This window comes from Rattus norvegicus, chromosome 7 (assembly GCF_036323735.1).
Source record: "Rattus norvegicus strain BN/NHsdMcwi chromosome 7, GRCr8, whole genome shotgun sequence".
NCBI lineage: Eukaryota > Metazoa > Chordata > Mammalia > Rodentia > Muridae > Rattus > Rattus norvegicus.
The window spans coordinates 42152363-42168825 of NC_086025.1; the positions used below are offsets into that span (position 1 = coordinate 42152363).

A 16463-nucleotide genomic window follows, 5' to 3' on the forward strand; every position below is an offset into this window, starting at 1 on the left:
CTAGAGATAACTAAGGTAAAGTTGCTCCTGTATGCAAATAGTTAAGCGACAGTGACACATGCTAAAAACATATGAGCAAGCTCCGAAATTTAGGCAACATGCAGTGTTTTTCTTTGAAAATTAATGAGAATTTAGAATTAGCAACCTGGGCTCAATTCAGATGATGCTAAGTTAATTGGCATCTTTTGAGATATCATAATGAAGAGACAGTCAAACCCGTGTCTGGGGAGGGAAGCCTGCTTGCTTCTTCTGGGACTGGTCTTCTGATAGTAGTTGCTTTGGGGTCTGCAGCTTCTACAGTTGGCAGAAGGTGGCTTGTGTGCAGATCTTTTGTGCCTGAGGACACCTTTCAGCAGTGCCCTTCAGTGTAGGCAGTTGGTCTAGTGATGCTTGTATTGAAATGCCAAATATTGGCTCCCAAGATCTGGTTGCCCCCAATGAGGAGATCCTCATGTACATCAAACTATGATATAGAAACCTTGCTCTCCAATTTAATAGTATTGATAACATAAAACCGGTGACGGTCAATTACTGGCGGGGAGTAGAGAGAGGTGGAGTTTGAGTTACCAGGATGGGGGTCACTGGTAGGGCCAGGAGGAGAAAAGAGGGGAGAGAGGGAAGTGTGAAGGAATAGAAAGATGAGAGAATAGGATGGCTTCATCGGTTGTGATGGACCAACAACACATTTCAGAGTAATATGCTGCCCCAGGACATCAGACTGCTGGAGCAGAAGTAACCCAGAGAGTTTCGATAGATAATATTTGGAGCCCACTTGAACTAGTAGCTAGACTGGCATTTAGAGATTGAGATTACAGGTATCCACATCCATAACTGTGCAGAGCCTAATAAATAAATACCATTGCTTGAGTCTCATTCATTTAAAGTTAGACGTGAATAAGTTTAATTACATCTTTATAAATTTTGGCTTTTAAAGCTTTCACTTCACCTTGGTCTTTGAAGCAGCAAGGGCTTCCTTCCTTCTTCACCTTTGCCACTGTCTCTAAATACAACTTAGTCACACACAAAACCCTTCCAATGTATATTGTGAAACTATGCTATATCATGTGAGTTTGCCTCTTTGCCTAATTGATTAAGATTAATGTTTCGATTAAACCATTAGCTGAAAGGAAAGGATTTTTTATAACTATAGCATCTATGTGTCATAGACACAGACAGATGATAATTTTACTCTTGAATGTTAGAATGAAAAACTATAATCGTTGATGTTGTTTTCCCATAGTAGAGGCTGTTGTTTCCATGGTTACAATGGTTTCTTCTTTCCTAGAAGGTCATGGGGATTTAAACACAAAGGCTCATGATGCCAATTTCTTGAGTTCAGAGTTCCTTCACTTCTTAGACTTGTCCTTAACCTCTCAATGCTAACCTTGGTCTCTGGAGACAGTGGTATCATCATCTATAAGATGATATGAAGATTAATTGGTACAGAACACACAATTCTAAAGTGCTAGCAAATGTTTTCTACCTCTTGTACTCACACTCATGTATAATCCTTTGCACTTGGCAACAACTTAACATAGCAACATGCTTCTAGATCAACAAAAACGAGATAACACATCCATGATTAGGTTATGAAAGACTGTAAGTTCTCTTTTGCAACAATATGTCATATTAAAGATGCTGGTGGAGCAAGGTGTTGAGAGTATGCCTGGCCAACAGGCAACAAGGTCCTCCAACCAATGACACTCAGGGCTTAGTACTGAACATGGAGATGAATCCTTTCTCAAGAAGTCCTAGAGACTATAGATCTTAAACTGAGATCAATCTCAGTCTTCTATGAGACCTCAAAGTAGAAGACACAACTAAGCTATTTCTAAGTTTCTTAAATATAGAAATTGTGATTCAATAAATGTGCGTTGATTTAAGCCACAAAGTTTTGGGTCTAATTTGTCAGTAATCAACAGATAACAAGACAAAATGGTTTGTTGTTCTCTTCCTTAGAAACAAAAGAGCCACAATTGAAAAATGATGATGCAAAGAATAAACCTTTGCTGGAGCAAAAAAAAAGTGTGTGTGTGTGTGTGTGTGTGTGTGTGTGTGTGTGTGTGTGTGTGTGTATGGAGATTTGTTTATTTTATGAGTATAGTTTTCAATTCTTCCATTGTTAAGAAAACTAACCATTTCAGGTAAAAGAAATAGTGATCAAAAGTATAAAATTTTTCTATTTTTTTTCTTCATTAAGGGGCTATTCAGGAAATGACATCCATCCATCAATGGCAAGAATGTCAGGAAGAATACTAGAAACCTCACAGGAAAATAAGTTAATGGAGGAGCCCCACTGAGTCAATACTCCTAAGATAGAATTGGAAGAGTATCTGTTTTATTCGACACATTATACAAGCAACAGAATAAAAAGATGTATGACTAGGAATGTCTAGTTTGGGTCCTGAGTATGCAAACTGAAGTCGGTCCTAGAAGTATGATAAAACATTGACTTTGAAATATCCAGCTAAGACATCCTGTACAAAAAGCAAACCAATATACATTTGGTAGCAATTGACATATCAGAAAATCTATGAAGTCATTAGAGTGAATTAAATTCTAAGTATGGAGTGAATAATGAAATAGAAAGTTAAAAGATAACGAGTTTAACAAGATCATGCATGCAACTCAACAGATTATTTTGGAGGATAGATGGGATAGATAGATAGATGATAGATAGATAGATAGATAGATAGATAGATAGATAGATAGATAGACAGACAGATAGATATGCATGTAACAACAATTAAAAGAAATAGAAGCTATGAATTTGAAAGAGAACAAGGGGTAAATGTGGGGCTAGAGGGAAGAAATGGGGTAGAGAAATTATGTAATTATGCTACAATCTTTAAAAAGTAAAAGAAAAATGGGGGAAGGGTGGGAGAATAAATAAACCTGAAGGAGTTGAAGTTGAAATCCATAAGCACAATCTTAAATTTACTGTAAAAAGCATTGTGGTTTTAGAAATGAATTGTCCCTATATGACTATAACTTTTCAACAGTATGTTTTTGGCCTACCAAAATACAGAGAGTTGTTACTATTGAAATGGACCCTTAAATTTTATACGATTTAAGTTGATGCTGTGGTGAAAAAAAAACAGCCGTATGTGAAACACACACAAGCTAATTGAGGAATCCTACCCATCTTAAACAAAATAGCAAACATTAAGATGGCTATTAATGATGTACTGCATTGGGTTATTTCTTCTGGTAACATTACCAAACACTAAGAGACGCCTAAACAAAAAGATCAATTCCGACTTCTGTATTTTGAGGACTGAGCAAGGCTTGCGATGGGCACCATGTTAGTTTATCTTTTTTAAAGTTCGAAGATAAGTCAAAGGAGAGCTAATTTGTGAACGAATGTAGGAAGGGGCAGTGTTGTGTTATTAAAATTAATTATGTGCAATTTTGTGCAATAAAAGTCAATTATGGCTCACATCTGAGCAGAAGGAATCAATACAGAGAAAATGGAAAAATCTGACCGAAGAAGGAATCAATAATGATGCAAAGCCGGAGAAAAGATAGTGTGGAGGAAAAATCATTTTTTTAAGACAGAAATAATAGAAGTCAAAATTGGTAAAGGTGTACTTTGGTGTCGTGGAGTCTGGGAGAATTGAGCCAGTCCATTTCGTTTCAATCAAGACAAGAAGGTCATCCTTTTAGAGTAAAGAGTCAAGGATGAGTGGAAAAACCTTAAAGGAACGGAAAAGGTTTCGGTCAAGAGCAGAAAGGAGAGTGACGTGGGATAAAGCTGTCAAACAGAAGTGTTTTTTAAGAGCAAATAAGGAAGCAGATTTCTCTACTAGGGTCAAAAGCAAAAGTTTATTGGAGACTCTGGTTGAAGTTGAATGCATGTAAAATGGGAGATGTCTGAAATTCCTGAATGTCAACAAGTCTTAAAGTCAATATTTTCTTCTTTCTCCAAGACCTTGAGATGCAAAGTACATAGATCACTGATGAGATGATGGCTTTAATGCTAAATCTTAATGTATCTCCTGTGGTAGTTCCAGAGAGAATGGGCACCCAAAACTCAGATATTTGCATGCGCAGTCCCTATCTGCTGAACTCTTTAGGCTTTGTGGGAGGAGCTGTGTCACTGCAGCTGGGCACTGAGACTTCAAAAACCCACATGGGCCCAGCCCCTCGCTTTCTGCCTTGCCTAGGATCTGGATTTAAAGCTCTCAGGTACTGCCCCACTGCAAGGCTCACCCGCCTGCTCACCTGGCAGACTGCCCCCTTGCTTTCAACCATGTGGATAAAGGACCAACTCTATGAAGCTGTAACCAAGACCCTCATTAAATGTTTTCTTCTCCGAGTTGCCTTGGTAATGGTGTCTCTTCACAATAATAGAATAGTAACATATACATTGGTGAAATCTATAATCAAAATTCACCCAGTTTCTACAAATATCAAAATTTTAAAAATACATTTGAGGAAATATATTTATCATCAAAGAGACAGATCTTCTCCTTGAATCCCTTTGTAATATCAGCAGACTCATAGCAGGATCTTTATTTTTCTTTTTTCTTTTTTCGGAGCTGGGGATCGAACCCAGGGACTTGCGCTTGCTAGGCAAGCGCTCTACCACTGAGCTAAATCCCCAACCCAGCAGGATCTTTCTAAATCTATTTTTATAGTTAGTTCTGTGAGCCAAAGTTTGTTCTGATAAATGGGGTCCTAGAAGTAATAAGAATGTATAGGTTAGAAAGGAAACAGCTGCCATTCTCTTGATTTATAACAGCATGCAGATGTTTGTATTAGAATAAACTTAAAAGTTTTCTGAGCTGGGTCATTCTTATTTCAGAGGCTGTTCCTTTGGGGGATCCACAAGAATAATAAGCCAAGATCTCCCTGGACAGTTGAAGATTTTGGAAAGCACCAATTTAGGCCCTCTTCTAACTCCCTGTACCCCTTAATTCAGTGGTTCTCAGCATTTTTAATCCTACAACTGTTTGATACAGTTCCTCATGTTTTAGTGACACCCAAGTTATAAAATCATATTTGCTGCTTCTTCAGAACAGTAGTTTTGCCACTTATAGAAATTGTAATCTGAAATGAAGGGTATTGACATGGGACACTATAGGGTTCGCAACCTACAGGTTGAGAAGCACTGCCTTAAATCTGAATGCTTTCTTGTTTGGTTTGTAAAGGTGAACAATAGTCTCTTAGCCTTGTGTTTGTATCTCATTTGGACCATGAGTCCCAGATTTAATCTTCAGATTTGACCCCTCAAGTTGAGATCAGCATTATGTTATGATATCAAGTTCTTAAATCAGTCTTCTGTGGTCTGTCCTGCCTTCATCACAGGTAGGATCCGTGCCTCTGATATCAGTTGGATTTTAGCCTGCCTGGGACCTAACACAGTAGTGACTATGGTATGAATTAAGGATTCATTTAACAACTCAGCCTACTTCAGACCAAGTAATCAGGAAAAAAATGTGATATTTGCTTACATGTGGAAGGCATTCAGACAAGCTTCCTTCAGAGAACCTTTACCACCAACACAGAATCAGTGATGACTTCTTTGCCTATAAAATCACACTGTAGAGTAACAACAAATCCTGGGACCCAATATATTTCAAACACATTAGACTTTTCAGAATTGATGTTCTTTGGGGGGAAAAATGAATGAAAGTAATTTCCAAGGTCCATGTGTAGAAGTCCCTCCAAGATTAAAACATCTGGAAGAGGAGAGATGGCTTAGTGGGTAAAGTGCTTGCCATTGAAACATAACAACCTGAGTTTTCAATCCCAAAACCCACATAAAGCTTGGCACAATAGCACTTGCCAGCCATCCAATGACAAGGAGAGGCAGAGACAGGAGTGAGCCTTGTCAACACAATAGTAAATAACTAGAAACTCTGTCTCAAGCAAGGTGGAAGGCAAAGGACGTTATCCAGCATTATTCTCTGACATCTGCATGCATGCTGTGATGTGTGTGCCTAAGTAATATGTATACTTTCTCCCCCTCTGTCTCTGTCTCTCTCTGTCTCTCTCCGTCTCTCTCTGTCTCTCTCTCTCTTACACACACACACACACACACACACACACACACGCACATCATATAGAATCATGTACACAAAGCTAAATAAAATACTAATAATTTTTAAAATGTTCAAGCAGCTTGGCAATCCCTTCCAGATCTGACAAAGCTAAAGAAAGTTTTTCTAAGCCTTGACTGACTTTAGACCTCTGTGACCTAAATTACCAGCTAAGGTCACAACTGAAGACTGTAAGAGTCTACAATAAAAGCATCTTGGTTAAATTTTTCAAACAATGTGATTTAAAGTGGAGCGTCGGCGTCTTCAAAAAAGCTTAAAAGTAGTTAGTCATGCTGTTCATGTCTCACACACTGATAGACCCTTTTCTTCAAAACAAATAGACCATTCCTTGTGAGTCTGACAGGAAGGACCAGGATAGAAACCTGTACTTAAGAATGTGGTTAGTGAACAGCCAGACAGTATATCTTTCTCCAACAATGTCATCACCAGCTGGAGCCTGGAAATGAGAGTCCTTTCGTCTAGAATATCTTCCTAAAGAGCACAACAATCAGGCTAAATGTCATCCTCATTAATCATCCTCTCAGATGAGAGAGTCAATTGTAGAAATTGTATTAAGTCTCATTTCCTGAGTAGACTAGGGGAACTGTAATGTGCAGGCAGCTCTCAGATATTAGGGTTCTGTCCTTGTATGCCTCAGCAAGGTAGGATTCTGCAGCTTCCCCTCTCCCTCCTCCTTTACATGCACAATACAGATGGGTGAAACCAAGAAAAATCCAACGACCCCTAAGAGGCTATACCTGAGAGACAAGAGCTCTGTCCAGACATGCTCTGTCTTACCAAATGAGGTTTGCTTTCCCATTTAGCAGAAGAGCCTCGGATGCTATCCAAAAATCAATCCATTGTGAATTATAATTGTTATTAATTTCTTCACTCTCAAATAGAAAAACATTCTAATAGAATACATGAGAATTATATATAGCTTGGGAATGAACCTTCAGTCCAGTGCCATGTTTGGGGGGATTACAAGTTTTATTAAAAAGGCAGGGCATCGGGGTTGGGGATTTAGCTCAGTGGTAGAGGGCTTGCCTAGGAAGTGCAAGGCCCTGGGTTCAGTCCCCAGCTCCAAAAAAAGAACCAAAAAAAAAAAAAAGGCAGGGCATCAAGTGAGGGATAGGGTCGCCATCCCACATTCAAAACTCTGACCCATAATTCTTCCTGTCTGAAAGAAATGTAGGGATGGAAATGGAGAAGAGCCTGAGGAAAAGAAAGTCTAGCTACAGGCCCAAAGGGGAATCCAGTTCAAGGGGAGGCCCTAAGGCCTGACACTTTTACTGAGGCTATGGGGGGCTCACAAAAAGGGACCTACCATGACTGCTTTCCAAAAGACCCAACAAGCAGCTAAAAGAGTCAGATGCAGATATTTGTACCCAACTAATGGACAGAAGCTGCTGACCCATCTGGTTGAATTAGGGGAAAGCTGGAGGAAGCTGAGGAGAAGGGCAACCCTGTAGGAGGACCAGCAGTCTCAATTAATCTGAACCACGAGGATCTCTCAGACACTGGATCACCAACCAGGCAGCATACACCAGCTGAGATGAGGCCTCCAAGACATATACAGCAGAGGACTCCAGGGTCTGGGTTCAGTCAAAAATGCACCTAACCCTCAAGAGACTGAGAGCCTCAGGACATTTACAGGTCTGGTGGGGTGGGTGGGGTGGGGACGTCCTTGTGGAGATGAGGATGGCAGGGGTATGGGATGTGGAACAGTCAAGGGGTGGACTGGGAGGGGAATAAAATCTGGAGTGTAAAAATAACAAATTAATTTAAAATGTGCTAAAAATTATCAATTTTAGACAGAATTAGAACTGTTATACATACATTAATAGCTGGATAATTTTGATGGAAAGGTGAGTATTAATTTTATTTGTACCAGTGACTGTGATGGGGATGCCCAGATGACTGACAGACACTGTTCGTGGATGTTACAGATTATATTCAGAAATGATTGCTATTTGGAATAGGCAGGTTGGAGACTACAGTCCTTTTTCTTTTTTTTTTTTTTTTATGCACACACCTGGAATTCAGAATTTGTGCTGAAATTCTAATGTGGAAAGAAATGGGAATAGGAGTCATCTCCTCTGGGGAGATGGCTAGGTCATGACGCCATCGTGAGTGGGATGCTGCCCTGTTAGAAAAAACCCAAGGGAATTCATTCACTCTGTTCTTTCATTTGAGATGAGGAAGTACCATTCTACAGAGCAGGAAATTCACCATAACCAAACAGCAAATCTATTCATCAGACTCCCTAGCTTCCACCACTCTAAGAAAGGATGGATTCTACCACTAGATAAGAGGAATTTCCATTGTTTTATTCATCCCGGTTTATGGTAGCGCAGTAGGAACCTGAACAGACTTAACCCTGAAGAAAGACGATCCACCCTTGACAGGCTGAATATGTTGAAGTTCAGAACAGATTCAGAGGCATAAGAGAGGTGAGTTTTCCCTTCTCAGCCTTCTCCTTACCTCTCTCCTTACCTGCACTAATCACCTGTGGAGCTGGGAGATCCAGCGTCTGCCCTTGGCTTTCTGACTGCAGCACTAAGAAAAGTAGCTCCCCCCTCCCACCAATCCTCTAGCCTTCGGCATAAATCATATCATTGCCTTTCCAGTTTGCCAAGTTTGCAGTTAATAGATTGTGAGGCTTCTCACCATCCAAACTTTAACAAGGCAATGTCCATAATTTAACCCCTCTATATATATATACCTATATACCCTTATTAATTCTGTTTTTTCTAAGACTTATGACTAATACAATTAGGTACCAGTTTATTCAATGCAAAACAAACTCACATGGAATTGAATTTAATTTTAATATACTAAAACTAAGCATAGCTAATTGTGATTTAAAGAATACACACACAGAGAGACATACAAACACACACACACAAACACACTCACACACATCACTATAATGATGGATACCATTTACAACAGATCTTATTATAATGTAATCAATGAAAGTTAATAAGTAATTCAGTAAAATATATTTTTGCTTTGCCAACTTTTTCCTTAAAATCCCAGATAGTATTAAACTTGAAGACAATATGCAGTCTCATGGTTTCTAAATCTTAGAGTGAAAGCAACCTAAAAGACAGGCAAACAGATGTGTATGACTGTGTTCTAAACTTTTTTACTATGAGAACAGTAACTTATCATATTTTGCCTATGATGATGCCTTACCACGGTTTTTTTTTTTTTTTTGCAGCAGGTCTACAAAGCAAAATATCCAGCATGCAGCATGTACTTCCAAAGATATCACTACACGCTTACAAATACATCTATCCTATAAGGGAAACATTCATATGTGTGTTATTACTAAATAGAATATGACTGAAAGTAACATCAGAAATACCAACCTGTGAATAAAGGTATGGAGGCTATGGGTTACATACTCTGTGGGGATTTATTTGGTTTTTTTTTTAATTTATGAGTGTGAGTATTTTGCCTACATGTACATATGTGCAGTATGTCTGTGCCTGGTACTTGCAGATGTCAAAAAAAAGTAAGTGTTGAATTCCCTGCAACTGGAATCATGAAGGGGTACAAAAACCATATGGGTGCTGGCAACTAAACCCAGGTCCTGTGCAAGAGCATCGAGCGTTCATGGCTGCTGCACCATCTCTCTACCACTTCTCTTTTAAGAAAGAAGACATTAAAAATGTAATTTAACAAAATTCAAATAGTTCCTCTCTAGAAGTATTTGTAGAAAAAGCAATACTGTGGTGGTGTTTTATGTGGTGTGAGAGGAAAGAATGACCTGACATTTCTCTGTTAGAATTATTGACCAACCACAACTTATTATCAACTGCATTTCCTACAGTGATGGCTTTTATAAGAAAAATTAGCTTGAGTTCCTGTCAATTTTGAAAAAAAATAGTCAGGGTCAAGAGACAGGGAAATGAGCTCTTTAGATGAGACATACAAAGTAGCTCCACATAGCTATTAAAATGTGTTCACCATTGAATGTCATTTTTGCTTTTCAGATACATTTTCATTCTATCTACTGTTTGCCTACTGTTCTGGTTACTTTGTTTATTGGGACAGTGACATTCCAATCAAGAAGTGATGTAAGCCAGTGCGTGCTTTGTCTCACAATTCAAAGGTACAATTACTCAGGAAGCAAAACAGGACTCACACGGTGGAAGCAAGAATAAGAGGCTACATACTCAAATCTCAGAGGATCAGGAAGGAAGCAGGCAGAGGACCGCAAGTACACATCTTATCTATGAATCCCAGTTCAACAATCCCCCTAGACTTACAGTTCCAACAGTCTTCAAAGTTCAGCATCTCTCCTGTGATCCAGGACAATCTCTCATCTGCAAGACTCTGTAAAATAAAAAACAACTTACCTTCTAGCATGCGATGCTACACATGAACAACTCTACTCTAAAATGAAGAAATGAGGGTGTAACAGAGAATTTCCAGACAAAAGCAAGAGAGAAATCCAATGGTGCAAAGACCAAACCCTGAAGCTCCATGTCCTGTATCTAGGGCTTCTGACAGAAGCTACAGTGTGCTTGAGTAGAGCTGCCTTTCTAGCTCCACAGACTGTAGAAACTGTGACCTATATTTTGACCCAATCTCACTTGGTACCATACCTTTTCTTGGCACATGTCCAACATTTCTAGCATTTTTCACTGACCTGGTGTAGTGGTAAGCATTTTACTGCTGGGAACAGACACCATGTCCAGTGCAACTCTTATGAGGACAACATTTAATTAGGGCTGGCTTGTAGGTTCAAAGGTTCAATCCATCAGTGTGGGAACATGGCAGCATCCAGGCATGCATGGCCCAGGACAAGCTGAGGGTGCTACATCTTCATCTGAAGACTGTTAGCAGAATACTGACTTGCAAGCAGGTAGGATGAGGGCCTTAAAGTCCACACCCACAGTGAGACACCTATTCTAACAAGGCCACCTACTTCAATAGGGCCACACCTTTTTTTTCCATTTTTATTAAATTACGTATTTCTTACTTACATTTCAAATGTTATTCCCTTTCCCCATTTCCTGTCCATCAGCCCCCTAACCTCTCCCCCTCCCCTTCTATAAAAGTGTTCCCTTCCCCATTCAGCCTCCTCCCCCCTTACCACACAACTTCTAATAGTGCCACTTTCTGGGATGAGCATATACAAACCATCACACCTCAGGTCGGTAATGCTACTTAGGTTTCCTTTGAAATATATCACACATTGACCTCTTCTTGCCTCTCTGCTTGTAATCTAACTCTGCAACAGTGTTGGCCTAAGCAGCCTTCTTGAGTTTTGGATCAAGCTTCAGTAACGATGTAGATTTGGGGTTTTTTGCTTGCTAGCAAATCTAGCACCATGTGGACAATGTCAAGCTCTGCTGCCAGCCTCAGATGTAGGCAACAGTGGCCCATTCACAACAGCTCCTGGTACCATTGCTCCTAAGCAAGAGAAACAATTATCTTGGTGACCCTGCCTAAACAAGATGCCCCTCATGCACTCAATATTCAGGCACTCACCATTCTAGCGACTTGAAGTATAGGCGGGAGTGGCCGATCGGGGCGAGGAGCAGTTACCAGAGACGGAGCTGCTGGTTAAGCTTAAACAAGATGACAACCTCCCAAAAGCACCAGAGACATTGTGGCAGAGCCCATGGGGGAAAGCCAGTGGGGAGCCTGGCCGTGATTGGTGAAATCCTGGTCAAGAAGCTGGAGGAAAGGGGCTTTGACAAGACTTAGGTGGTCCTTGGCTAGTTTCTGGTACTAAAAAGAGATGAAGGCCTCTTTTGAGAATGGCTGAAGAACACATGTGGTGCCAATGCCAAGCAGTGCCGGGACTGCTTTGGGTGCCTTCGAGAATGGTGTGATGCCTTCTTGTCACGATCCCTGGGGAGCCCTCAGCCCCGCGGCCACAGCATAGAGTCTCTAGGGCCTGCAGCAGGGCGGAGGCCATTCCTGTCCTCCATTAAGGTAAAAATTGCTGTTGTCACCCTCACCTCCTATGCATTCCAGGGTCTTTTGGGAGTTCTCTCCCCTCAGCATTTCAACCTTTCTAGAATTCTCACCTTTGCATGCCTACATCTTCCACCCCTCCCTGCAGTTCCATGGCAACAGTTACCAGTTGTCCTGAATGGATTGCTGGGCCCCTTCTCCCTCACCATCTGTTGGAAGTCCTTTGACTCCCTTTCTTTGTTTGGCAAAAACAGTCACTGTCTTTATAAAATATCTTTAAATTAATGAATTCAGTGGCCTTCAAATTTCTTTTCTAATGCATTTGCATTGTTATGTACTGCAGCTCTCAGGGGCAGTGTCTCACTTCCGAGAACATTTCCTGTTGGGACATACTACATAGACCCTGTTTGAACAGTTGTGTTGCTAATCTTTTCCAAGCTGCCTTGCTTTCCTTCACTACACCTTAGAAGTCTGCTCACAAATTTTTGCACTAAATTTCACATTGTTTTTTCATCTTCCTCAAACTTCCCACTATACATCTCACCAAACACAGTAAGAAATAACCATTCACAACTTAGCCCGTCTTCAAATTCCCTTCGTCAAACAATTTAGGCTGTTACTTTTTAATTCAGTTCCATGCAGTTTATTGGGGCACAAAGAATGCTAAAATAAATTGCTTCTAGCCCAACTTTGAACAGGGTCATTGCTTCCCTTTTAGATCTCATGAACCTGGCTTCCTCTGTCCACATTTTTCTCCACATTCTGGTCTTTGGCACTCTTACCATATGACAAAATTGAAACATATGAGCCTATAAGGATCATGAAATACCTAAACATAGGATTTGCCCTGTTGGTTCTCTGAAGAGGTCTACCTAGAAAGTAGACTACTCATTATTCAGCTGTTTAAATCTATATACGCCAATAGAAAAGAGATGGTTTATATTTCTCTTCTTATTAGAGAAATTTTAATAGCACAGAATAAAGCTATCTTGCCAAGGTATTAGTAAGAATATGAGAATCTCTAAGGAAAGGATGATGGAGGTTGGATTAAGCATTGTTCACTGTGATCAATAGTCAGTCAACTGACAAATATCAAATGTTGGCAACTCTTCTAAATAGCTACTTCTATACTGAAGTCACTTCCTTTAAAACATCTTGTTAGGACATTCATAAGTCAATGAAACACAGAAGAACTAATTAAATAGCCAGACAAAAGAAAATACAGTAAAGCATACGAATGTGACTAAATCAAGATTTAGAATATGTGTTGGCGTAGGCAAGTTTGTCTTTCAGAAAAGGAAGTAATTACGGTTAAAACACCTATTAAGTAGAAGTAATATTGATCTCTCAAGAAAGATGAGCAACCTTGTGCTAAGTACTTTCTTCCTTCCATCCAGTGATTTCCTGAAATGTAGGTCTGAGCTTAGGTCTCCATGGGTACCCTACAGTCCCATCACTTCACCATGCTTGCTGAAACACATGTGGCATTTTCTTAACCATTACTCACCTTTGCTCATCTGATCTGAGCTTTATGATAATATGAGATTCTACGGCAAAGAGAAATGATTCTAGCGCCCCTTTCACCATTGCCTTTCACAAGAAAGTGACTTAACAAGAAAAAAATTCAATAAGAATCTTTATAAATGGGAGGACAATTCAATACAGCCTTTAATGACTTTGAATGATTTAATCGCCTGGAGGAGCCTTTCTTTTAAGAAAAAAACTTTCTTGAAGTAACACATTTTTTAATCAATGTAGCCCAATGACAAGGATGGCCTGACAGTAGGGTGAAATCCTGTCCATTCACTCACTCAGCTGTCACATTGTCTCGGTGGATTAGAATGCTATATTCAGGACACTGTTACATAGCTCCTTTCTCTTTCAGTAGAAGAGGTGCTGTCTAGCTAGGCACGGTGGCACAGGTCTGTATCCCTAACAACTGGATGGCACAGACAGGAGAATCAGAAAATGGAGGACACTCCCAGATATATAAAGTTTGATGTCAGTCTCGATTTGTTGCATAGGATACTGTCTCAAACATAGAAACTAAGAAGACAAAAGAAGTATGCTGGCTTTGTGTCAGTGCTTTTGGTTGTGTCAAACCAAGCTAGGTTGTGTACTCTCACAAGTTCCACTCAAGCAAAAGCAATATAAATTTCTCGTGTTAATTACTATAAAGAAAATTTAAAACAAAAAAACATTAGCTGGACATTAGTCTCTATATTAGTGGACATAAATCTCATCATGCTCAGGGGCCTCAGTTCAGAGACAGGCGGTACTCTGATACTTATATTTTGAAACTTTGAGCCAAATTTCTCAGTTTCCCCATCTAGAATCTTCATATGGAAATAAAAGAATCCGTATTTCTAGAATACATGGGTTAACCTTGCCCTTGGATTCTTGCAAATCAAACTTTGCGATGGAAAGGAACCAACCTCACAAAGAACCAATGGGAGAATAGATCCTTGGTCCTGGGAAGGCTCCATGCCCCAGTGTAGGGAAATGCCAGGACAGGGAGGCAGGAGTGGGTGGGTGTGGGAGCACCTCATAGACATAGGAGGAGGGGGTATGGATAGGGGGTTTCCAGAGAGGAAATGGGGAAAGGGGATAACATTTGAAATGTAAATAAAGAAAATATCCAATAAAAAAAAGATTAGCTGATGAGTTAAAAAAAAAAAGGGTTCCCACATGCTAGCATTACACATATTCACTACATCCGGCTTTTCATATCACTTTATACTGTGACTCTAAATTATCCTTTTTCACAGTAAACACACGGTAATTAAAGTCCTACTATTTGAAATGATCTAGATATTAACAGTAGTTTAACCTAAGAAATGTTAAATAGCTAAACCAAGGGAAAAGGGAATGTAAAAATAGGTAACAGGTATGTGCTCCCTCAAACCAAAGTAAAACTGAAAAGTTCAATTATATGCAAGATCTCATTACCTAGAAATTACCTCAACTCTAGCAAGTCAGAGAAAGAAGAATGTCTGAGACTTACTAGCCCACAATCTAGCCAAATTATAAGCTCCAGATTTGGTAAGAAAATCTGTCTTCAAAAAAAAGGTGAAGAGTGATTAATGAAGCATAGACTCATGTGTGCGCCTGCACACACACACACACACACACACACACACACACACACAAAGAGACAGAGAGAAACAGAGACAGAGACACAGAGAGAGAGACAGAGACAGAGACAGAGATGACAGAGACAGAGACAGAGAGAGTCACACATACGCACATGCCACCACCACCACCACCACCACTGCATAGGTGGAGGAGGGAGGGAGAGAGTGAGAGAATTTTATTATCATTAACCTAGACTTTAGTATTATTAACCTAAGCATTTACTTCTCTTCTTCCTCATTCCTGCTTATGAGAAACTATGATGTCAATGAGGTTTCGGAGTTCCTTCCTCTTATTACCTGATCCCCACACTGTAATTCAAAACCAACCACGATGTTGTTGAGCAGTCTGTATTCACTTCCGGCTGTTCTGTTCAGCTAACTTGTTTCCGAGGTCAGATCATCATCAGTAACAAACAGGGGGTTCTGTGTACAAACAGCAGGGACCACACAGTATAGGGATTTATTTTTAATCTGAACGTGTTCATGAGCAAAATTCAGTATTAATTCATAACTTTTCTTAAAGAAACTATTTTTCTACTTTCCAGAAAAACAAAGGTAAAAGAAATAATCTTGAGCTCTGATTCTGTATGTTAACAGTGAGCTCATCACATTCCTCATCATCACCCTGGCGACTGGAAATGTGTTAAACAGTAACTACCTGGTAAATACAGCTGTGTTCGAGTCCAGTTCCAGTGAGTGACAGAGAAGAAGGAAGCCAATTCCATTCTCACACTATTGCGGAGGGCATTTTGTTAACAGCTGAACAGCATGTTGGGTAATTTCAGGTTTGTCACTGAGCAGCCTGAGAGACTGGTAAGGTTAATATCAATCCTTTGCTTTGGCGAAAGTGTGACAAGGAGCATTTTAACCCAAATTAGAAACAGTCTGAATTGAGAAATGCCTCCTACCCTCTTTGTTTCTTGGTTTCTGTGTTTGTCTCTTCCTTCCTTCCTTCCTTCCTTCCTTCTTTCCTTCCTTCCTTCCTTCCTTCCTGTCTTTCTTTCCTTCCCTATTTATTGATTGATTAATTGATTGATTGATTGTTGCTGGCGTGCTGCTGTGTTTTGTGTTAGTAATTGCTTCTTGCCTCCCCTGAATTAGGTAATGCTAGCATGACCCCAAAGCAGTATTGCTGTTACTCGGTACAGAATTATCCTTTGAATTTGATGCTCTATGCAATGCACTTCTGTCCAGACAGCCGCAGACAACAAGCCTGCCTTACAGTCCTTCTCACGGCCAAAGCCAGCTTCCTGGGAAGCAGTTACGTCTAACCCTCTTCTCCCCTGTTTCTCCTCTTCATCCCACGCTTGACTCTATGTGTAATTTCCCTGTCTGCTGGATCCTT

The 16463-nt window shown here is 40.0% G+C and overlaps 1 pseudogene; it reads left to right on the forward strand.

Annotated features, from left to right (window-relative positions):
- Positions 1–11642: 11642 nt before the first annotated feature.
- Positions 11643–12088, forward strand: Banf1-ps4 (BAF nuclear assembly factor 1, pseudogene 4; annotated as a pseudogene).
- Positions 12089–16463: the final 4375 nt, after the last annotated feature.